Source organism: Erithacus rubecula, assembly GCF_903797595.1.
Source record: "Erithacus rubecula genome assembly, chromosome: 17".
In the NCBI taxonomy this organism is placed as follows: domain Eukaryota; kingdom Metazoa; phylum Chordata; class Aves; order Passeriformes; family Muscicapidae; genus Erithacus; species Erithacus rubecula.
The window spans coordinates 6,543,909-6,564,034 of NC_136669.1; the positions used below are offsets into that span (position 1 = coordinate 6,543,909).

Genomic DNA, 20,126 nt, shown 5'->3' on the forward strand with positions numbered 1-20,126 from the left:
TCTCACTGGAGACCTGCAGCACACCATGCTCTTTTTTTCCTCCCTTGTCTTTTTTTTTTTTTTTTTTTTCCCTCTCTCCTGGACACTTTACTTAGCTTCTTTCTTCCCTCTCATTTTCTCTACCATCAAATGAAAGCCATTCAGACCAAAACGGTTCAGTCTGCTCTTTGTGTCTGGAAAACAGAACACCAAAGACAGCTGGACCTACCCGAGATGGCCACGGCCGTGGCAACAGTGGCTCTTTGTTAGCGCTGTTGTCTCTGCCCCTATCTCCAGTGTCTGGGGCCCTGTCTCTTTAAAGCTTTAGTGTGCTGTGTCAAAGCCAACAGAGAGTTCAGCTTATTAATGGATTCGCTAGGTTAATATCCCAACAGTTTGGTGTGGTGGGTTTTTTTTTGGTTTTTTTTTTTTCTTTCCACTAGCATAATTTAGAAAGAGGGGGAGGGGGAGAGAAAGATAACCCAGACCCATTTCTGGGGAGGAGGGCACGGCATGGCTCATTGCTTTGGAGAAATGGAGCTGGAATGGTTGGTCGGGGCCACGAGAAGGTGGTGGCCCAGCCCTTTGCCTTCCTGTCTGTATGTACATCTCTCTCCATCTCCTTCTCCTGCGGGGTTCCCTGCATCAAAGCTTCTTCCAGTTCTTATGCTAATGAGGTGCATTAATGCTTAATGACTGTGAACAGGCTTGTTTAATTGCACCTATCTGAGCAGGAGGCACGTTGCTGTATAAGAGGGAACGACCATGTAAGCAGCTGCATGCCCTCCTGGACAGTCTTAATTACATGTAAAACTGATGTGATCTAAACCACCAGGCTGGTGATTAGTTTAGTGAGGCAGGTGGTACTTTGCAATTCAGTGCCTCAGAAACTCTAGAGCAAGTGAGATCAGATTCTTTCCTAGGCTATGGAGGATAAGGCAAGCCCTGATCATCCTTGAATTTGATGTTGGGTGGGGACAAGCACGGCATAGTAGATTAATTTAATTAATTTATTGCAGTTAGTTTGCAAAGACATTATCCGCCAGCGTCTGTGCAGAATACTGAGCAGTCCCATTAATGCAATGCTATTTTGCCTGTAAATCCTCTCCCCCCCGCCCCTTACAGGAGGAATGAGCTGCGATGGTCTCAGCTTTCTGCAGCGTTATCTTGCGCTGGGTGAATGCAACTGATTGTCTGAACTACAAAGGGGCCCGGCTAATGCAAAGCCATCCCTATTGGCACCAGACCTAGATTAATGACTCTGCATGCATTGACTTGGCTCCAAACTGGATTTCCCTAAAGCAGCTCTCTGCTGTCTGCACTCCCATATCCCCTAGCTGGGCTGGGGTTGTTGGGCTGGTGAGAGCCACGGAGCCGGGAGCTTGGGATTTCCTAGTGAGGAGGCTGTGGATTAGGGGTGCACAGGTATGAAGGTACCTGTTATCACCAGCCATCTGCTGCTCATCACCCAGACTCGCTGCTTGGGGTTATTTGTTTTGATTTTGTTCACCAGAGGGAGGTTTTTTTAAAAAGAAAACAAACAACCTTTATTATAAGTTGCTTTGGCAGGGGAGTAAACCGAATCCAGCAAGATTTTGGGGTTGTTCTCCCAGGATAGGTGTCTCCCAGCACACCCCTGCACGAGTAGATGCTCACACCTTCCCCATCCTCACACTGGACTCTTTGCTGTCCCACCACAGGACCCTTCTCTGCACTCTCACCTCACCATTCTCTGTCCCCATACTGGACTCTTCCCCATTCGCACACCAGACCCTTCCCCATTTCCACACTGGGCTACTTTGTCCCCTCACTGGACCCTTCCTTGTCCCCACATTGGACCATTCTCTGTCCCCACACCAGACCATTATCTGTCCCCACACTGCACCCTTCACCATCCCCACAATGGACTCTTGCCCATCCTCACACCTGACCTGCTCCTGTCCCCATACTGGGCTCTCATCAGACCATTCCTTGTCCCCACACTGGGCCAGTCTCTGTCCCCTCACCAGACCATTCTCTGTCCCCACACTGGAACCTTTCCCCATTTGTACATCAGACCCTTCCCCAATTCCACACTAGACCATTCTCTGTTGCCTCACTGGACTCTTCACTGTGCCCACAATGGACTCTTCCCCATCCTCACACCTGACCCTTTCCTGTCCCCATACTGGGCTTTCACCACACCATTCCCTGTCCCTGCACTGGATCCTTCCCTGTTGCCACACCAGACCCTTCCCCATCCCCACACCAGACCGTTCCTCATCCCAACACTGGACCCTTCCCCATCCCCATCCCCATCCCCATCCCCTTCCCCATCCCCATCCCCATCCCCATCCCCATCCCCATCCCCATCCCCATCCCCATCCCCATCCCCATCCCCATCCCCATGCTTGACTCTTCCTTGGCTCGTCTCCCTCGGGCTCTTCCTCCCCGTATCCATCCCATGAACTCAGCTCTCCCCTCTCCCTGCCCTCCCAGGCCCCGGCCGAGCTCTTCCTGACGTTACTCCCACAACAGCCACTTCCTTCCCATCCCGGCACCCCAGCTCCACAGCCGTCCCTGCCCAGCCCCATACCCCTCTCCTGCTCCTCCCCTTCCAGCCACCGCTGTTTATTTTCTAAAAGGACTTAGACACTGTTTCTCCTGGAGCCAAGCCGATGGCAGAGCTGTCGGGTGAAGCTTCCTCTCGGTGTCCACAGCGCCTATGGGGTTTTGGGGTTAGAAACCCAGTGTGTGGGACATGTTTTTAGCCAGCACACCAGCAGCAGCTCCCCCACATGAAGCATCCCCCCAAGCCCGCCATGTTTAGGCTCAGCAGGGAGGGAAGGCCTGGCCATGGCTGCCACCTGCACGTGGTGGGAAGGCAGCCGGGCAGGAGCTGGGGAAGAGGCAGGTGAGGTGTGTGAGCGGGATTTGAAGGGCTATGCTGTCTTCCTCAGTGTCTTTCTGCCAGTGGCACATTCCATGGTGGCAGAAGGCCTGGCCATGGCGGGGGCAGCGCTGAGGGGAGGGGGGTGGCAGAGGGGAGCACAAGATGGAGGCAGCTTTGAGGGGGAGAGCAGAGATCTCTCCTGAGAGATCCTCTCCTGAGAGGGGAGATCCAGGACCTGCCTGGATTTTGGTGGATTTTGGTGGATTTTGGAGCTCTCCCTCCATGCGAGCTGGAGCTCTGAGGGGCCGCAGCTGCCTGGCTCCCCACGGGAAGAACAAGCAGCTCCACCGCCATCTGCCCTTCCCTCACCCACTCCGTGCTGGCTGTTCCCCCATTGTCCCACCAAGACGTTTTGCTGCACTAACGCTTGGCCTTGCAATGGCCTCAGGCAGAGATTTTGGGTGGAAAAGCAGGTTTTTCTTCTCAGAAATGCCACCTTGAGCACAGCCCCATGGTGGTGGCACCAAGGCAGGCCCTGAGCATCGTGGTCTTGCTGCTGCCCAGGACTGCCCGAGACCTCACTGAGGTGACAGTGGCGTGGCCACCCGCAGTGCCACCCCTCTGAGTGGGACAAGCATCCTGAGACACACCATTGCTGTGAAATCAGGAGTGTTTTGCTCTGCTGAGAGATGCTTGAAACCAGCGCCACGTCAGGGTGCATCCCCTGCGGGGAGGTTCAGCCTTGCCTCGTCTGTGGGCGAAACACCCTCGCACTGAACCCCCAGCCTGAACAAAACCTTTTTTTAGCACTCCCCTATTTGCCAAGCGTACTTCCTTTCTTTTGATTCTTGCCACCTACATACAGTCTGACTGCAATGGCAAAAAAAAAAAAAAAGAAAAAAAAAAAGAAAAAAAAGGTGTGGGGGGGGAAAGAATTGCAACATTCAGTCGAAGGCTTTTCTGTCTAATGACGTTAAATTTATTAACCAAAACTCCAGCTGCACCAGGCTGGGATCTAATAATATTCAGGCTATGGAGACATCAAGTAGAAAGAAGCTTAAAGCCCTTTTTATTTCACAGTAAAACTGTCAGTAAATAACTGGATTGTCTTGAGACTGAGAAAATGGGGATTTATCTTCCTGAACATGAAAAGTGTGCTTATTTTTTTTTATCAGCTTCAAAAAGCCCCAGCAACCTTGATTTTCCTTCCACACCGTTCTCAGCAGCTCTGCCAAGCCCCAAAACCACACAAATCAAGAGACAGGCTCTAAAGATATTTTTAATTAAATTAATTCCTTTTCCTTCCTTCCCCATTTCTCCCTTGTCCCCTCCTCCATCCTCTCTTTCTCTCTCCCTGTGTCCCCAGCTAATGACTTCTAAGCACTGTGACATTTCAGCACTGGCTGTCACTAACACCACACCTCCGTGCTGGTTATAAATTGGGCACAGAGACATAAAATTCCCCGCAGAAGGTCCCCGTTTGATGATATTCTCCGAGGTAAATCTCCAATAGCTCCCTGTTTTCTTTAATAACGCTAATAGGCATAGATTAATTAAACTGTTATATTACTTCCTTCTTTCTACCAGCACCAGTTAGAAATCTTATTACCTGCTCCTCTCCGCTTGCCTTTTCCCCAAGGTGGTTATATTCCAACCAGTTACCAAGGTTTCTCAGAGCCTGTAGCACAAGGTGAAACAGCAGAAAGCATCTCCATGAGGTTGGATCCTGCTCCCAGCCCTTGGCTCCCAAACCCCACCGACCTCAGCTGAGTCCGGGCGGGCGTACCCGGGGTCAGGATTAAACCCGGTTTGTCTGAAGAGGTTCTGTCTTGAAAGCAACAGCAGGGCTATTGTTGAGTCTGGATGCCCCCTCTAAAAGGGACCACAGCTGTAGGAAAGGGAATTGTATACATCCATCAACTCCTCCAGGGCCTCAGGATGTATTAGTTAAGATTGCGGGATAGCATGTCTCGGCTCCACTGAAGGGCTCCTTTGAATGACATGTTGGATATACTGTTGCACATCTGGCCGCTGTATTATTGAATTGCTCTACGGTTGCATTTTCCAGACCACGGGAATGTGTTGGTTCAGGAGTGTAGGGGGGGAAAAGGATGAAGGGGACAACATGTGGGAAAATTAGAGGGATGCATCCCGCAGGGTGGGGTGGGTTTGGATGGAGCCGCGTGGTGGAGGCGGGGAGGGAGCGGGGAAGGGGGGAGCGAGGCAATGCTTTCACACAAAATGCCGTGTTGCCATTTGAAATCCACTCCAGAGCTTCCTGCTCTAATTAAATTTGTCACCATCGTTACTATAATGCCTGCCATTCCTCCGGTGCTTTTTGTTCTCTGGGATCCCAAAACATGACAGAGGCAAGGGCAGATCCTCTGTGTTTTCTCTGTGGGAGCTTTTTCAGAGCAAAGCAGGGAAAATGCAGTTGCAGGAGCTGCTTTGGGGCTGGAGCACAGCCACTCCTGGTTTGGGGACACTGGAATGAGGGACACTGAGCCTGAGGAGTCTGGGCAGCTCTTGATGGCGTTTTACAACCTTAATGATTCTGTGAGGTGTCTCCTGGGACTGCTAATTTACAGGAGCTTGGGTGAGTGCCCTGGGAAATTGTGTTGAACCCAGGAGCCCTTCTTGGGCTCTCACTTGGCTCATCCTGTTCTCAGCCCCTCTGGACCCGCACAGAGGCCAGTGTCCCCACAGCCACCCGTGCTCATGGCACCACATATGCCTGCTGGCCACTGCCAACCTGCCAGAGATGCCCAGTACGGCTGCTCTGCGCCGCACTGGGGCAGGAGGAATTCACTAATTACTCGCAGCTCTTAATATGGCCCCTGAACGCTGCCAGAGTGGCGTGAAGGGCTCAGAGCAGGAGACACAACCTGCTCCATCGTGTCTTCTGTGTCAGCTTGCAGCGAACTGAATGCAAAAAGGCTGTCTGAGCTGAAAACAGCAGAGCCCTTGGAAATTTAAAGGTGCAGAGCACAGAAAACAAAGGCGTTTGCGCTGCTGAATATTCATCCCGGCGTCTGATCCTGCCAGGAGCAAAGCCTGCAAAGCTCCTGTGAAAGCTGATGGGAGGGAACCTTGGTCTCAACCTCATCTTGGGCTCCAGCCCAAATCTGAGGGGGGAGAGCAAATTAGTCCTTAATGCACATATATCTTAGACTAAAACCTGATAAGGGAACTCTCCTATGTTAATTTACCTGAGTTATTTACTATACTGATTGCTGAAGGTACTCTGATTAGCGCATGAAATATTTCTATACCTTCGGTCTGATTAACCCATATCTGCAAAATAAATATTTGTCTCATTATAGTTATACGATCGTGCAATCAAAGACCCTATCATAATGGGAAAGGGGAGAGTATCCGTGTGGAAAAGGCAGGGAATGGTGACACAGAAGGAGCAGGCTGGGAAGCAGGGAGATGAGGAGCAGGGGCATGGCTGCAGGGGGAGGCTCAGTGGTCGCAGCCTCTGGCTGGGGGGGTTGAAATGCCGGGGAGGGCACGATTCTCCTCCCGTTTCACCCGTGCTAATTGGGACTAATTCCATTTGACTCAGCAGCGTTGCGCCAGTCCCAGCGAGAGGAGGGTCAGACCTTGGGAATCACAGGGGTGAGTCCCAGCAGGCTCCCAGCCTCCAGCTTTTTTGAAACAGAAGCAGGGAGTTCCCGGCAGCGCGGTGCGTGTGCCAGTCTCCCAGACGAGCTCTTAAAATAGCCCAGCGCACCAGGCTGTGGCACCGGGGGAGAGCGCGGAGGATGAAGTGTTCCGTCTTCCTGGCCCAGATCCGGGGAGAGGAGGGGTTGGCAGCTCCCTGCCCGAGGCAAAGGTGGCTTACAGTGCCATTTGGGGACGAGGGCAGTTGTTACCCTTCAGCCAGGTGGCAGGGAGCAAAGGAGTCACCAGCCAACAGTGCCAGCTCTGTTGAGCATGCTGGACATCCTCCCTCAGCAATGGGAGCTGTAAGTCATCTGGAGGAGAGGATCCCCCCTCTGCCGTTACAGGGCTGTTTTGCATATGCTCCGTTAGGAAAAGAGGAGTTTTATTGTGGCTGTACAGAAGAGCTAAGTCAAGAGGTTGCTTTATGGCTGGTGGATCCCAGCGTGGAGAGGCAGGCGTCCCAGATGCAGCATATAGCAAAGCCTGGCAGCAGTGTAGAGCACTGCTGCAGCACAGAGCAGGGCTCAGAGAATGAGCTGAAGTCATTTTTCTTCTAAGGGCAGGGGGTAGTGGGGAGGAAATATGAAGGCAGCCCTGTTGCTAAGGAAATCTGCTCTTTGTACGGTCGTACATTTAGGTAATGCTAATGAAAGGCCATATAGTAGCGAGGTGCGGATGTCAGCACTGTGCATTCCTGGATATTTGATTAGCATTTCTTTGACTTTGCCTCCTCTAACAGAAATACCTGAGTACATGGATATTAGGAAAACAAAATCCCCCTTCTCCTCTGCCAAGAGCCCGGTGTTACACAGAGAAATGAAAAGCCTTACCAAAATATGACACTCCATAATGAATGTGTGTTTTTTCTCCCCCCGCACACACACCCTGGAGAGGATGAGAGCAAACATGTGATGAGAACAGAAATAGTCCCATCACTTAATGCATTGCTGGACGGTACCCAGCCGGCACAGCGATGAACCTGGCGTGAGACCCGAGAGCAGCAAACCAGCATAGCATCCCATTTAATGGCTGATGGCCCACAGATGTTTTAAACCTCGAGACTGCATCTCTCAGGTTTCCCTTTCAGCTCCAGCATCAGTGGGCAGCTTTTGGAAGCAAAGGCTGCAGATGCTCTATCCAGGGATCCAGCACATCTGTGGATTGGCTGGGGTGTGTGTGTGTGTGGTATCTGAGCCCAGATCTGGTGATCTGGCTTAGGAAGCAGGAGAGGACCTATGCTGCTGCTACAGAGCACGAGCACCGTGTCCTGCTCTCAAGCATTGCTGGAAGAATGAGTCAGCTGTTTTCCTTCTCATGGGGGTCGAGTGGCTGCCCCTGTCTGAGTGTCACTGATGAAAGCACCCAGGAATGGAAGGGCTCTGTGCTTGCATGGCTGTGCTTGCAACAGTCTTAAAGACCAGCTGCTCTGCGTGAGACTTCCAGAGAGCGAGAGTGCTTGAATGAAACCCTTATATCTCTCTCTCTTTTCCTTTTTTTTCTTTTTTCTTTTTTTTTTTTTTTTTTTCTTGCCACACAGTGCAGCGTGGGCTCTGTTCCTCCTCGCCTTTTGCTCTTGCTCCCTGGGGCAGCCTGCTGTGTCTCAGAGGCATGAGGAGTGAGCCCTCCCGGGAGTCCTCCAGCTCCTGAGAGGAATGGCCCCTCGGGGGATAAATCCAGCAGCAGGGATGAGGTGGCAGAGATGTCTGTGAGTGTCTCTCCTCGATGACAGCAGCGCCTGGGATGGAGATTTGGAGGTTTGCACTCCTTCACTCCCTCCCTGCCAGCACCTGCCCCTCCCTTTCGCCGTTGTGCAACATCCCAAGGGCAATTACAGCAATGCTTACGTGGAGGAGTGATATTGGGAAAGTATTTAGTCATTTTAACTGTTCTGCTGGTGGCTCCCCTCCCTTAAGGTGGTTCCTATTTATTCTTTTCCCTCTCCCAGCAATTTGTGGCAACTCTCACTGCACCCCTGTGTACCAGCGACCCTTTTTGGTGTGTCCTTGGGTACTGAGGGCTCCTCTTGGCAAGCAGGAGTGGAAAAGCCACATTCCCATCCGATAATACTTTTCCTTTCCTTTCCTCATCCCTCCCCTGCTTACTACAGTGATTTTAAAGCTTCCGCCCCTTGACAGTGATGCAGGAGGCGAAGCAGGGGGGATGATTTTGTAAGCAAAAGTTAGAGGCAAGAGTCTGAAGGGCTTCTCCTGCTCTCAGAGGCTTCTGGATGCTTCTGTGCCTCCATCCCTGGAGTGATTTTGCCTGGGCCCAGTGTAAACAAGGCAATCCATTACGGCAGTTTGAGCGTTACTCCACAAACACACTGCTGGTCCCTGCCCCCACCATGGGCTCCCTCTGCTCCTGCTCTTCCTGCTCTGTACTGGGAGCCTGGTGTGGCACTGGGGTTATCCAGATGCTCATCCACACGTGGGAGTGACCTCTGAGCATCCAAGGGTGACCACGGCTCCGGCTGGACCTGGAGTTGAGCCTGAACAGCCCCACTGCTCATTCTGCAAAACTGGGGAGCGTTCAGGGCAGTGTAGGGACACTGATGCACTGCCAGGGAGGGACATGGAAGAGTCATGGGCATGTTTATCCTAACAAGAGAGTGAAAAGAAGAGCCTGCAATAAAAGGAGATAAGCTCACGTGCACACAAGAGCAACACTAAAAAATACATGATTAAGGTTACAAAGTCAGGCACGGAGCGTGTAAGAAATCCTGGAATTAAGGACATCTGAGCAGCTTATGGCCGTGGAACGCCGTGCATTCATTAGGGGACAGCCTTAACTCTGGTCTCAAGGTGTTTCCTCTGCAGTGTCTCTGCCTGAGGGAGTGTGTGGGATGGATGGAGCTTAGTTAAAAGCAGCTCAGTGTCCAGTTTGTGACTGTCCCCCCAGTATTCTGTCTGCAGCCCCATGCTTCATTTGCCATGTGTTGTGCAAATCCTGCTTGGAGGTTTAAATTGTTCCTCCTGGACTTCCTAAAATGCTAAGCCTGCTCTTGTCTCTGAGTTTCCCTTCATTCCATGCTGCTTGGTGCCTGGCAAGGGGGAATAGTAGGATCTCCCCTGCCAATAACCCTTTTGGGGAGGCTGGCTTTGCCCTGGGACCCCAGAACAGGAGGGAATACACTGTGCAGCTCCAGGAGGGCTGATGCAAGTGCAGCCCACATGCTTCACACTGCCAGCATTTGATTTTCCATCTGTTTTTTGTTTTGGTTCAGTTAAAGGCAGAGAGGAGAGGTGGGTTTTGGTGTGAACCTCCTGTCTGTCTGCATGCAGTGTGTGGGACAAAGGCAGCTTAGCATGGAAAGCCCCAGAAGCACCCCAAGTAGTGGGCTGGGGGACTTAGAAGGCATCGTTTCTCCTGAAGCTGTGGGAAAAGTGTATATTTAGGACAGGCAGCCTTGCAGCCTCCTGTATGTGTTCACTGTCTGAGAGCCGAGCCAGCCAGAGCCTGGAGGGGACAGATGGAGGAATTAAGGACATCTCAGCTGGGCAGCAGGACCAAGGGATGCTTGCAGGGGAGCTGGCTCCCACACCTGAAGCACTTTGGAGACAAGGCTGGGAGTTACCAGAGCTTTTCTTAGCAAGAGAGCCCTCCACCGGAATAATCTGTGGTGGACATAAAAGGAGATCTGGAGAGGGAATATTTTCACTCTGGAAGCTGCTAAGGAACTTGCATTTAGCTGCTAGCAATCTGTTTCAAACTGGGTTCCTGTCCCAGGAAAGAGAAAGCAGAGCAGTCTCGATGTGTGGACCGACTGTAAATTCTTTTCTGGCTTTTCTGGGGAAAAACAATGTGCTCTCAGTGAAAACCTCCCAGAAATCCAGGACGTGGGTATTTTGTAAGTCAGCCCTTTGGAGAGAGCAGCTAAGGAGCCCAGTCAAGTAGATCCCCTGACTTTTATTTACTGACAAGTCAGTGGAGTGGCTGGAGAAGGATGGAGATGCTGCTGCCCTCACCAAGACGGGCAGGTCACGGTGACACACGCGTGACCGCAGGAGAGAGGCTGGGAAAGCGTTCCTGAGAGGAGAGATTTGAGAGGGATATGTCTAGCAGAGCACAAAACTCAAAAAGCCATGGTGAAACTTTGCATTTAGATGCCTGCAGCAGCAGCCCAGGGAGCTTTCCAGGAGGACCGATACATTTCCTGCCTCACGGCATTTGCTTAGAAAGAATTCATAAATATACCCACCACTACTAACCATCCTTTTCTGCTGGGAATTGCCATTAGCAGCTAAATTCAGTGTTTTACATATAAAAAGCTCTGAGACTTAATTCTGTGCAATGCTTTCTTCAAAGTCTTTGTAGGAGAGACAGCTCCAAGTTGGATTTGGGCTGAGTTACAGGGAGGTGTTGGGAAGCAGGGATTGTGTCAGTGCACGAGGAGAGATGGCAGCACCCAGGAGGTGCACGTGGTGCAAGATGAGATGTCATGAAGGATGGGGTGTGTGACCCTGAGAGAGACCTGCCAGACCTGTGAGCCTCTGCACATGGAAGTGGCTTCCATCAAACGTGCACAAATGACACTCACTGGGAGACCAAAAATGGACGGATTTTCTTGGATTTATCAAGAATCCTGGCATCACAGAATAGTTTGGGTTGGAAGGGACCTTAAAGATTGTTTCATTCCACTCCCCTGCCATGAGCACGGACACCTTCTACTATCCCAGGTTTCTCCAAGCACCATCCCACCTGGCCTTGGACACTTCCAGCGATCCAGGGGCAGCCACAGCTTCTCTGGGCAACCTGTGCCAGGGCTTCGCCACCCTTGCAGGGAAGAATTTCTTCCTAATATCTAATCTAACCCTGCCCTCTGGCAGTTAAGAAGCACAAGAAGCACATCCCTGACTCTAATTATCCCATCACATTGCAAATCCCTGCTGCAGCACCGGGGGCTGTGTGAGATGTTCAGCCTTTTGGATAGGGAGGGAGATTCCTGTTCCCTCAGCTGCTTTTCCAGCAGGAGCTGGACTTTCCCAGCCAAGGTTGTATTGCTGCTGAAAGGAGGCTGGAGCGAAGGTCCCATGGAGCTGCTTGTTTGGAAGGGAGATGCAGTCTCATGCTCTGGTCTGCAGAGGAGTTACCAAACACAGGGAATTAGGATGGGATTTCAGTGGAAGCAGATTATCCCCTTTCTCTCTGAGCACATTTCTGCCTCTGAATCAGCACATGACAGGCAGGGCAGCCGGGGCAGCTCCCATGCATGCCAGAGGGGACTGAGCCCAGCACCAGGAGGGTTCCCTGTGTTCCCAGTGTGGCTGGAGCAGGAGCTGGGATGGCAGGAGAGGGATGGAGGGGGAGCAGACAGCGGGCACGGAGCTGCGGTGCTGGATGGGCAGCACAAAGCGCTGTCAGAACAGCAGGGACTGGCGCTGGGAACGGCTGCAAACGGAGATGGAAAGAGCTGGAAAGGAAAGGACTCGACACAGCTGGTCCCCTTCAGCTTTGATCTTGAAAGCAGAGGGGTGTTGGCCACAGAGCAGGAGAGGGGAAGAAGGAGGATGACTCATAAAAATATTGGTGTTTCCATGAAGATGCTGTTACCTGAGGACAGGAAGGAGGAGGGACCTTCCTTGCAAATGTGGAAGAAGAAGTCCCCCTTGTGTAGAAATTTCCAGCCTGCTTAGGAGCATGGAGCTGTTTGCTCTGGAGCCAGCAGGTTGGTTGTTTGCTGGAAATTAGTGGTTTTGTGCAGAGCAGAAGGTGGTTTGTGTGCTTGCTTTAGGGCAAAAAAAAAAAGAGAAAAAAGAGCTGGTTTTCTTGGAGGCCTGTGTGATGGAGATGTATTGGGAAGAGGAAGGAGAACTCGCCTTCCTCCTCTTGGGTGAGAGTTCAAGGGGGATAATCCAATCCTCGGTAGCTGGGGAGAAATCAAACACTTCCCAAGATCTTCTGTCAGAGACTCTGGCCACAGCAGGGCTGAGGTTTTATCTTCCTGGCCACCACAGGGATTGTGCTGGGGAGAGAGTTGTAGTTTACTCACAGGCACATAGATTTGCTCCAGGTACCCATTCCTTCCACTCACAAGTGACAGAGGTGGCTTGTCCTGCCCAGGAGGACACGAGAAGGACAGATGCACACAGGTGATGCCAGCTCTGTGCCCAAGCAAGCTCAAACTTTCTCTCTCTGCCCCCTCCATGAGCCCTTTGGGGATTCCACTCACAGAAGTCATACATGCAGCATCGGACCAGCTCTAATTTTTGTCCTGGAGGCAAAAATCACTGGAAATAACGCTTCATCACTCTGAAGGTCCTGACACCACCCTTAACCACCACATCACGAACCTCCTGTCGCAATTGTGATCTGCGTATGTGTCAAATCTTGCCTCGCAGATAAAAGCTGCTCCGCAGGCACCTTTTGTACTAAAATACGGAGCCTTTAAAATGTGAAAGAAACAACAAAATGTAGGACGCCACACAAAGCTGACCCACTGGGGACTGGGGGGGGTGAAAAACCCGCAAGAAGGAGGGCTTGACATACAAAAATTGTTTTGTTAACAAAGCATCATTGTTCCACTCTGAATCGGTTTGACTGGAGTGGTAGAAACACCCCATCTGGAGACAGATGGAGAGTTTTCTGGCTAAAGAGACAGCGGGAGGAGGGCTGGCTGACAACCCAGCAGATAGCATTGTCTTCTGCTACCTTGGCAATGGAGAGAGAAAGGGTGGGTGGCAGATGAGGTGTCCCTTGTGCCACCCGCCCAGCACACCACATCCTTCTGCGCAGGGAGCTGTGCACCCAGGCTGGCTGCTCACACCTCAGGATAATCCTCCCTCTTTTCTTTTGGGACTGGTTGGGTGTTCATGGGGGCCAGACAGGTATCTGGGGAGCCACTGAGTTCCCCTCCAGGGTGCTCTTGGTGAGATGGTCCTGCTCCACATGTGCTCTTGGTGTGATGTGGGTTTAGCAGCACCGGAGGAGTAAAGTGCAAATCTCATCCCAGTGAGAGTGTGGAGAGCTTGCTCCTGCTCTTGCATGGATTTTACCACTAACTTCCAGGAGAGCAGGGTTTGGGCTGCTGGGAGGATGCTGAGTGGAAACCTGCATGGTCAGAGCTGCAGGGAGTGAAGTTGGTGGGACCAGCAAAAGTTGATGCTATGCCAAAATGCTCAGGGATGGGTCATGTGTGGGGTGCTCAGGTTGACCCAGCAGGCCTGCAGGATGCCTGAGGGTTCATGGAATTGCCCTGGCCCCCTTGCTGAGGTTGGGAATGACCTGGGAAAAATCTGTGTTGAATGCCCAGGGCCATTGAGCTGCAGGCTAAACGTGAGGTGTTTTATGACATCAGGCTCTGCTGGCACACGGTGTCTGCTCTGCTCCTGAGAGCTCACCAACGGCCCCTGCTCCCTCTGCTGCCTTCTATGCCTGATGGGAAGCTCCAGGGTGGGTAATGCTCCTGCCAGAGCTTTGAGGGATCGCATCCTGCCCACCCTATCTGAATTCCTGATGACTTGCTAATTGCTTGACACACTCTACTTGCAATGCAAGAGACAGGCTCACGTCATCCTCTGTGGTTTGCCAGGGGAGAGTGTGAACCTCTTTTTGACTTGCCTTGAAATAGATGAAAAGAATAGAGCTCGATATGATTAATGTGAAAACTTCAGCTTGGTTTCCTGCTTTGGCATCTGGGCTTTGGTCTTCTTAGCATCACCGTGCCTTGTTTTTTGAGGATTGGCTGCACGTGGGAGCATCTGATGGTGCTGGCTGTGCTGTAGTGGTCTGGGGGCTCCTTTGCAAGGTCTATCCATAATCCCCAGCTGCTGGAGACATTCCAGGTTTGTGCAGCAGTCACGGAAGGATTCAGGTGGTTGCCTCGAGGCACTGCTGAGATAATACCTCAAGGGGCTCCTATTCAAACCCACTGGGCCCTTTACAATTGCATGGTGGAAATCTATTCAGATACACCATGGCTTTTCAGGGAACCAGATGAGCAGCCCAGCTTGGCCACTGGCTATGGGCAGGCAGTCGCCTATGCAGAGTAGACCGGCTCAGCTTTGATATATCCTGTGAAAAACTGTGGAATGATTAAAGTAAAGGGTGGATTTGTTCTTTGAGCCTTGGGGCTGCAGATGCAGCAGCTTAGTGGTGGCAGGGGGTGTCTTGATGATGTGGTGTCCCCAGACACATCCAGAGTGGTCCCATGGGCTTGCAGAGCTGCATTCAATTTTGGCTTCCCTGCCTGGCTTACTGGGTTTATCTTCTGCATGCCCTGCTCTGGGATGGATCCCACCTGATCTGAGCAGTGCTGAGCGGGTCCAGAGGGACACGGCTCAGGGAGGAGTGTGAAGGTGACAGGAAAGTCTGTGTCACATCCTGCTGTTCAGTGCACGGGGTCCCCAGGTGTTTGCATCCATTGTGGCACCACAGGTGACTTGGGGATGAAGTGGCCTGAGGGGGGAGAAGTGAATGGGGTCACAGAATGCAAGATGGAGTAGAACAGGATGCATCTATTCACCTGAGCTCTCCTACAGCATGTTGTGGTTGACCCATAGGGAAGGGACCTGCACTTGGGATAAGCAAAATGCTTGGACAGCCATCCCCTGCTTTTGCAGCCATTTGCCTGCCTAGTGCTGCTGGGGACACCGTTCCTTTACAGCCTGCTCCAAAAAACCATCCTTTCGCTGTCTCGGATTTCAGCCCTGCTGCTGCACCAGCTGCACTGTGCTGGCAGGAGAGGAGAGGAGGAGAGAAGAGAAGGGAGGTGAGGCAGGGCGAGCAGCTCGGCTCCTGCCGGCTGCTGTCACAGCAGCGCCCTTGATGTGGCGCTGGATGCCAGGAGCACGGACCCCACCGCCGGGCACTGCCTGCCCTGGGAGGAGGAGACCGGGTCTGGCTTGCCGGCGATGCATCAGAGCATCCACGAGTGATATCTGACACATGCCTGGCAGCAGGTCAGGGTGCTGTTCTCTTTGCCCTACCGTTTGGAAAGCAGAGTAGTTCCCTAGGGAAGTGCCATCCACCCCATCCCGCTGTCCTGGCATCTCTCGGCGTGGCGCACCGTGAAATCTTTTCACCTTGCTTTCCCCTGTGCAGAAAGGGGAGGCAAATTCGCATGCGAGCTCTCCCGGGGAGCAAAGGGGATGGATTCACCTTGCTGAGAGGCGAGGGAGTCAGGGAAAGAGGTGCTGGAATAAGCGCAGAGCGGATTAATGTGCAGCGACTCCGCTGTCGGCGGTCAGCGGTGTGAAGGCGCCCGGGGAGGTCGGGTGCGTTCGGGCGGTGTTGTGCTGCTCTCCCTGCCTCCCAAACGCCTCCCTGTGAATCAGCATTTCTGCAGCCGGAACGAGACAGCGGGGAAAGGCAGGAGGATGTCAGGGCACGGGGAGTCTGGTGGGGAGGAGGATGGGGGGAACCTCATTAAAAAGGGGCAGCCTGTGAGTTGGGGGTGGTCTCATGCCGCGGCTCTGCAATCTGCTCCCTCCAGGTTTTTTGCTCATTACCGCCGTACACCCTTCGTGCCCGGTGCTGAGGTAAACAAGCGCTGCGAGCGATGCCTCTCCCCTTCCCACCCGCCGCCGACGGGGGAATGTGACAAGCTGGCACTGGGAGAAGGCATGAAAGCGATGTGATCCGCCGCAGCTCCTGTGCCGAGAACCTGGGGAGATCCAGTTACAGCAGCGGGGTTAGAACAAAAGAGATTTGCCTCCGGGATCAATTCCTCTCCATTTTCCGGGCTGTGCACGTGTGTGTGCCTGAACGGCCTCCCCGGCTCTGTCGCACCCGGGGCCCGGCTGAGCACCAGGGCTCTGACGCTCCGAAATGCTTCTTTTATCCAAAACAGGGAGGGCAGGGTAATCCCCTGGGACAGGTCTAGAAATAGCAAGGCCAGGCCAAGCTTTGCAATGCTTGGAAACCAGGAGCCAAGCTGGGCAGCTGGCGGTTGTTGGAGCTCAGCCTTTGCTCTGCCAAGGGCTGAGCTCTGGGCTGGGATGTGAGACCACCCCTGATTTACTCCCAAGGCATTTCCAGGTGGTGCCTCCTCCCTTCCATCACAAGGCTGGCCAGCCAGCAAAACCCCAATCCCTCAAAAGCCTTTTCTGCCCCATAATGGCTGTGCCAACACCTCATTATCCGAGATGCCTTTAACCCACAGCAGTGGTGGGGCTGGGGGAATCATGAGCCTTTCACGTGTGCTGCAGAAACAGCTCAAGGAATCAGCAGGATCCTGCACCCTGGGATGCTTGTCACTCATTTGGGGGTGGGGGGGTTGGGTGGTTTATTTGGGGGGGTGGGGTTTTTTTGGCATATTGCCTTCTCCCAAATGCCGCCGGGGATGAGCCATGGAGAGCACAGATGTGCATCCCGAGCATACCACAACAAGGTTCCTGATTTAAGGACTGTGATTAACCTCTTTCCGACAGTTGCTAGCCAGGTGCAGGATTGTAACGGGAAGAGGAGAAAGCTCAGTGAAAACAGCCACTTTCCCTCTGTCACCTGGAAATGCACACGGATGCCATTTTCTGCCTGGAAATCAGGCAGATTTTAGGATTTATAATGGGTGCAGGGACACCCTGTTTGTGTCAGTACTGATCTGTAGCTGCTCCCTGGAGCCTGTCTCCTCCTTTCCTGCTTGGGGTCCCACAAACAAGGCAAGGATGGAGTGCGAATCCAGCACAGGACATGCTGGTGTGTGGGATCATGGGCCATTTGGGGTTATGCATGCAGGGTTGCTAACAGGAAACTAGGCAGAAAATCACCCTGCATTTGCCCACTCCAGGTTTTCCTGGGATCTTGCTCTTTGGAAAGCTGGGTATCCAGAGGAGAAGCGGTATTTTGCAGTTAGGCATGAAAAGGGGAACTATTGCAGCTTGTGTTTTGCAGGCAAGAGTTAAACCAGGAGCTGCCAAAGTTGCTCATTTTCAGGAAATCTGGTATCCGTGGGATTCAGGGCTCCTCTGGCCAGGACTACAAAAGCTGGAGAGGGACTCTTTCCAAGGGCATGGAGTGACAGGACAAGGGGGAATGGCTTCACATCGACAGTGGGCAGGGATAGATTGGATATTAGGAAGAAATTCTTTCCTGTGAGGGTGGTGAGGCCCTGGCACAGGGAAGCTGTGAATGCCCCATCCCTTGAAGTGTCCAAGGCAAAGTTAGTAGGGGCTTGGAGCAACCTAGGATAGTGGAAGGTGTTCCTGCCCATGGCAGGGGGTTGGAATGAGATGGGATTTTAGATCCCTTCCAACCCAAACCATTCTGGGATCCCATGGCTGTCACTGGCCTCCCAGTTTTGGGTTTCATGTGTCACTCACAAATGCTGTGTCTCATCCCAAATACCCCTCTAGCATTGTGTTGGGTTTCAGATCAGCTTTGGAGTTCCCTGTGGGCTGGTCACGTGCTGTGGTGTGTGTTCATGAATCCCTGTATTTCTTCCCAAAGAAGAGGCTGCAGTCTGTGTTTCACACTGGGGCTCCAAACACTTTGTAGAGTCAAGAGCAGTTCCTTGAGGGAATAGCTGGGAGAGAGAGGGATGGGGACCTGGGCAAGAGGGCACCCCCTAAAGTGGGTGAGTAAAATACAGGTTTGGGAAATCTGAAGAGACAGAAAAATTTATTAAAAACAATTAATAGTTGCTCCAACCAAGGATTTAACCTGAAACCAAAGCCTTAGGGAGGGAGGAAATGAAGTGGCGTGCAATTATTATTTTATTGCTTAATATTTTTATTTTTTTTTTTTAGTATGATATGCTAAATGCAAATAAGCATTTGTACCAAGCAGGAGAGGGAGGGGATGTAAGACATGCCGGGAAAAGTGAGTGGGATCTAGGTTTGCATCGTTCACTGAATTACTGGCAGGTCTTTTGTAACATCTGTTAAAAATAAAACAAACATTCATTTCCATTTCTCTCTGCCTGAGATGGCTCCTGCAAAAAAATTTCAACCTGTCCAGGAATTTGTCTTGAAAGTTGCCCTCCCTCTCCTCACGCCTCCTCTTCTCCAGGGGAGATTTCCTTCCTGGGCTTCCCAGGGGCTCCATTAGCCCCACATTAAAGCCTTTCTACTTTGCTCTAAAACTCTCCATCGAAGTAAAAGGAATTCTAATAAACCACTGGGAAGACTCTGCTATTCACTCTTTCCATGGAAACACGGCGCTGCCTCGGAGCAGAGCTCCTCTCGATGGAGCCTGGGTCACGGCAGGAGGAGACCAAGGAGGGATGCAGAGATGGTTTCCATTATAAGAGACCTTTTGAGAGAAATAATCGCTGCTCTCCCACCAAGGAAAGCCTCTGAGATGTCAGGGGGCCTCAGCACAGCACGGGAGCAGGGCCGGCCTCAGAGGGGGTGGTGGTGGGAAGTGGGATGTGCTGGGTCCTGAGAAACTCATTAAAACATCTGGTTAGTGGAAATTAAGGCACCCAGGACTGATTCCTTCCTCCCAGTGGGAGGCATGAGTCCAGGAGGGTGGATGGACCCTGCAGGAAGGGTCCCCACAAAGGGTCTCAAGGCTGGGGATGTGGGTACAGGGAGGGCATGAGGTCACAGGAGGACAGTGCTGCACAGACCAAACATCACACCACAAAAATACATTTTTCAAGGCCAAAAAAAGCCTGTTTGCTCTGGGAGGGGATTTCTGACTGTTCCCTGGGTTCCCAGACAGGAGCTGGACAAGGAGGTCAGTGGATGGATCCCTACCTAAAGCCACTGTGATATAATTAATTTCCAGCCTCCTTGCAGGCACAGTCATCCCGAGTGTTGCTGTTCTGACACCGCACTGCAAGATGAAGGATTTTATTTTATTTTTTTTTTTTAAAGCGTGAGGAAGCTCGTTAGAAATAGCCCGAAGGGCAAAGTTAGGAAATGAAAATCCATTGGATCTGCTCGGAGCTGATGCATGGAGCTTGATGAGAGCTGGGGCAGGGCTGCTGCTCCCTGCCTGCCAGGAGCCACCACACGTGTGGGGTGTGTGGTACCTGGGCCAGGGGAAGAAAACAATCCACTGGGATGGCTGGGAGTGGGGCTGAGGGAAAATCTGCCAGGAAGAGAGGTGAAAGAAAGATGAATGAGAAAGAACCAGCTTAGAGCATCCCATGTAGATACTGGGACAATCCTTGGGTCTCAGGTTGGCCACTCATGTCAGGGCCAGATGAAAAGGGAGGCTGGTGGGGAAAAGATCAGTTTTCTCAGGGTGCCTTATCATTTAGAGCTTTGAGACACCCAGGGAGTCAAGGGAGCCAGAGTCCCTTTGTTTTAGCAGCTCCAGAAATAACATTGCTATGAGTCATTATTTTTTAGCTTCTCTGGGGCAGGAGGTGTGGGGTTACGTCCAGGGAAGCCTCCGACTTTGATCAGCAAGGTGAGCCCTGCTGTTAGGCAGGGAAGATGGGAAGAGGCTTTTTGATGCTGATCATGCTGTTTTGTGGTAGCTCAGGGTGAGATCTGCTCCAGGATGCTCTGGATCTGGATTTTATCAAGGGGATGGAAACTTTTCCATCTGCACAACTGAGCAGCAGCATCCTCTGTGAGCTTGGAGGTTTTAATGAGTGAAGTTAATTGGTGTTATAGGTGGTGGTCTCCCACCCAGGCAGTGGTTGGGCTTAGATAGACATGACCGTGTCATGCAAACAGAGGTGATGTGGGTGTTGACACCTCAGAAATGCTGAGAA

The 20,126-nt window shown here is 52.1% G+C and overlaps 1 protein-coding gene across 9 annotated transcripts in view; it reads left to right on the top strand.

Moving 5' to 3' along the window:
• Positions 1-20,126, top strand: part of RAI1 (retinoic acid induced 1) — a 73,879-nt gene that overhangs the window by 13,010 nt on the left and 40,743 nt on the right. The window lies entirely within an intron of this gene.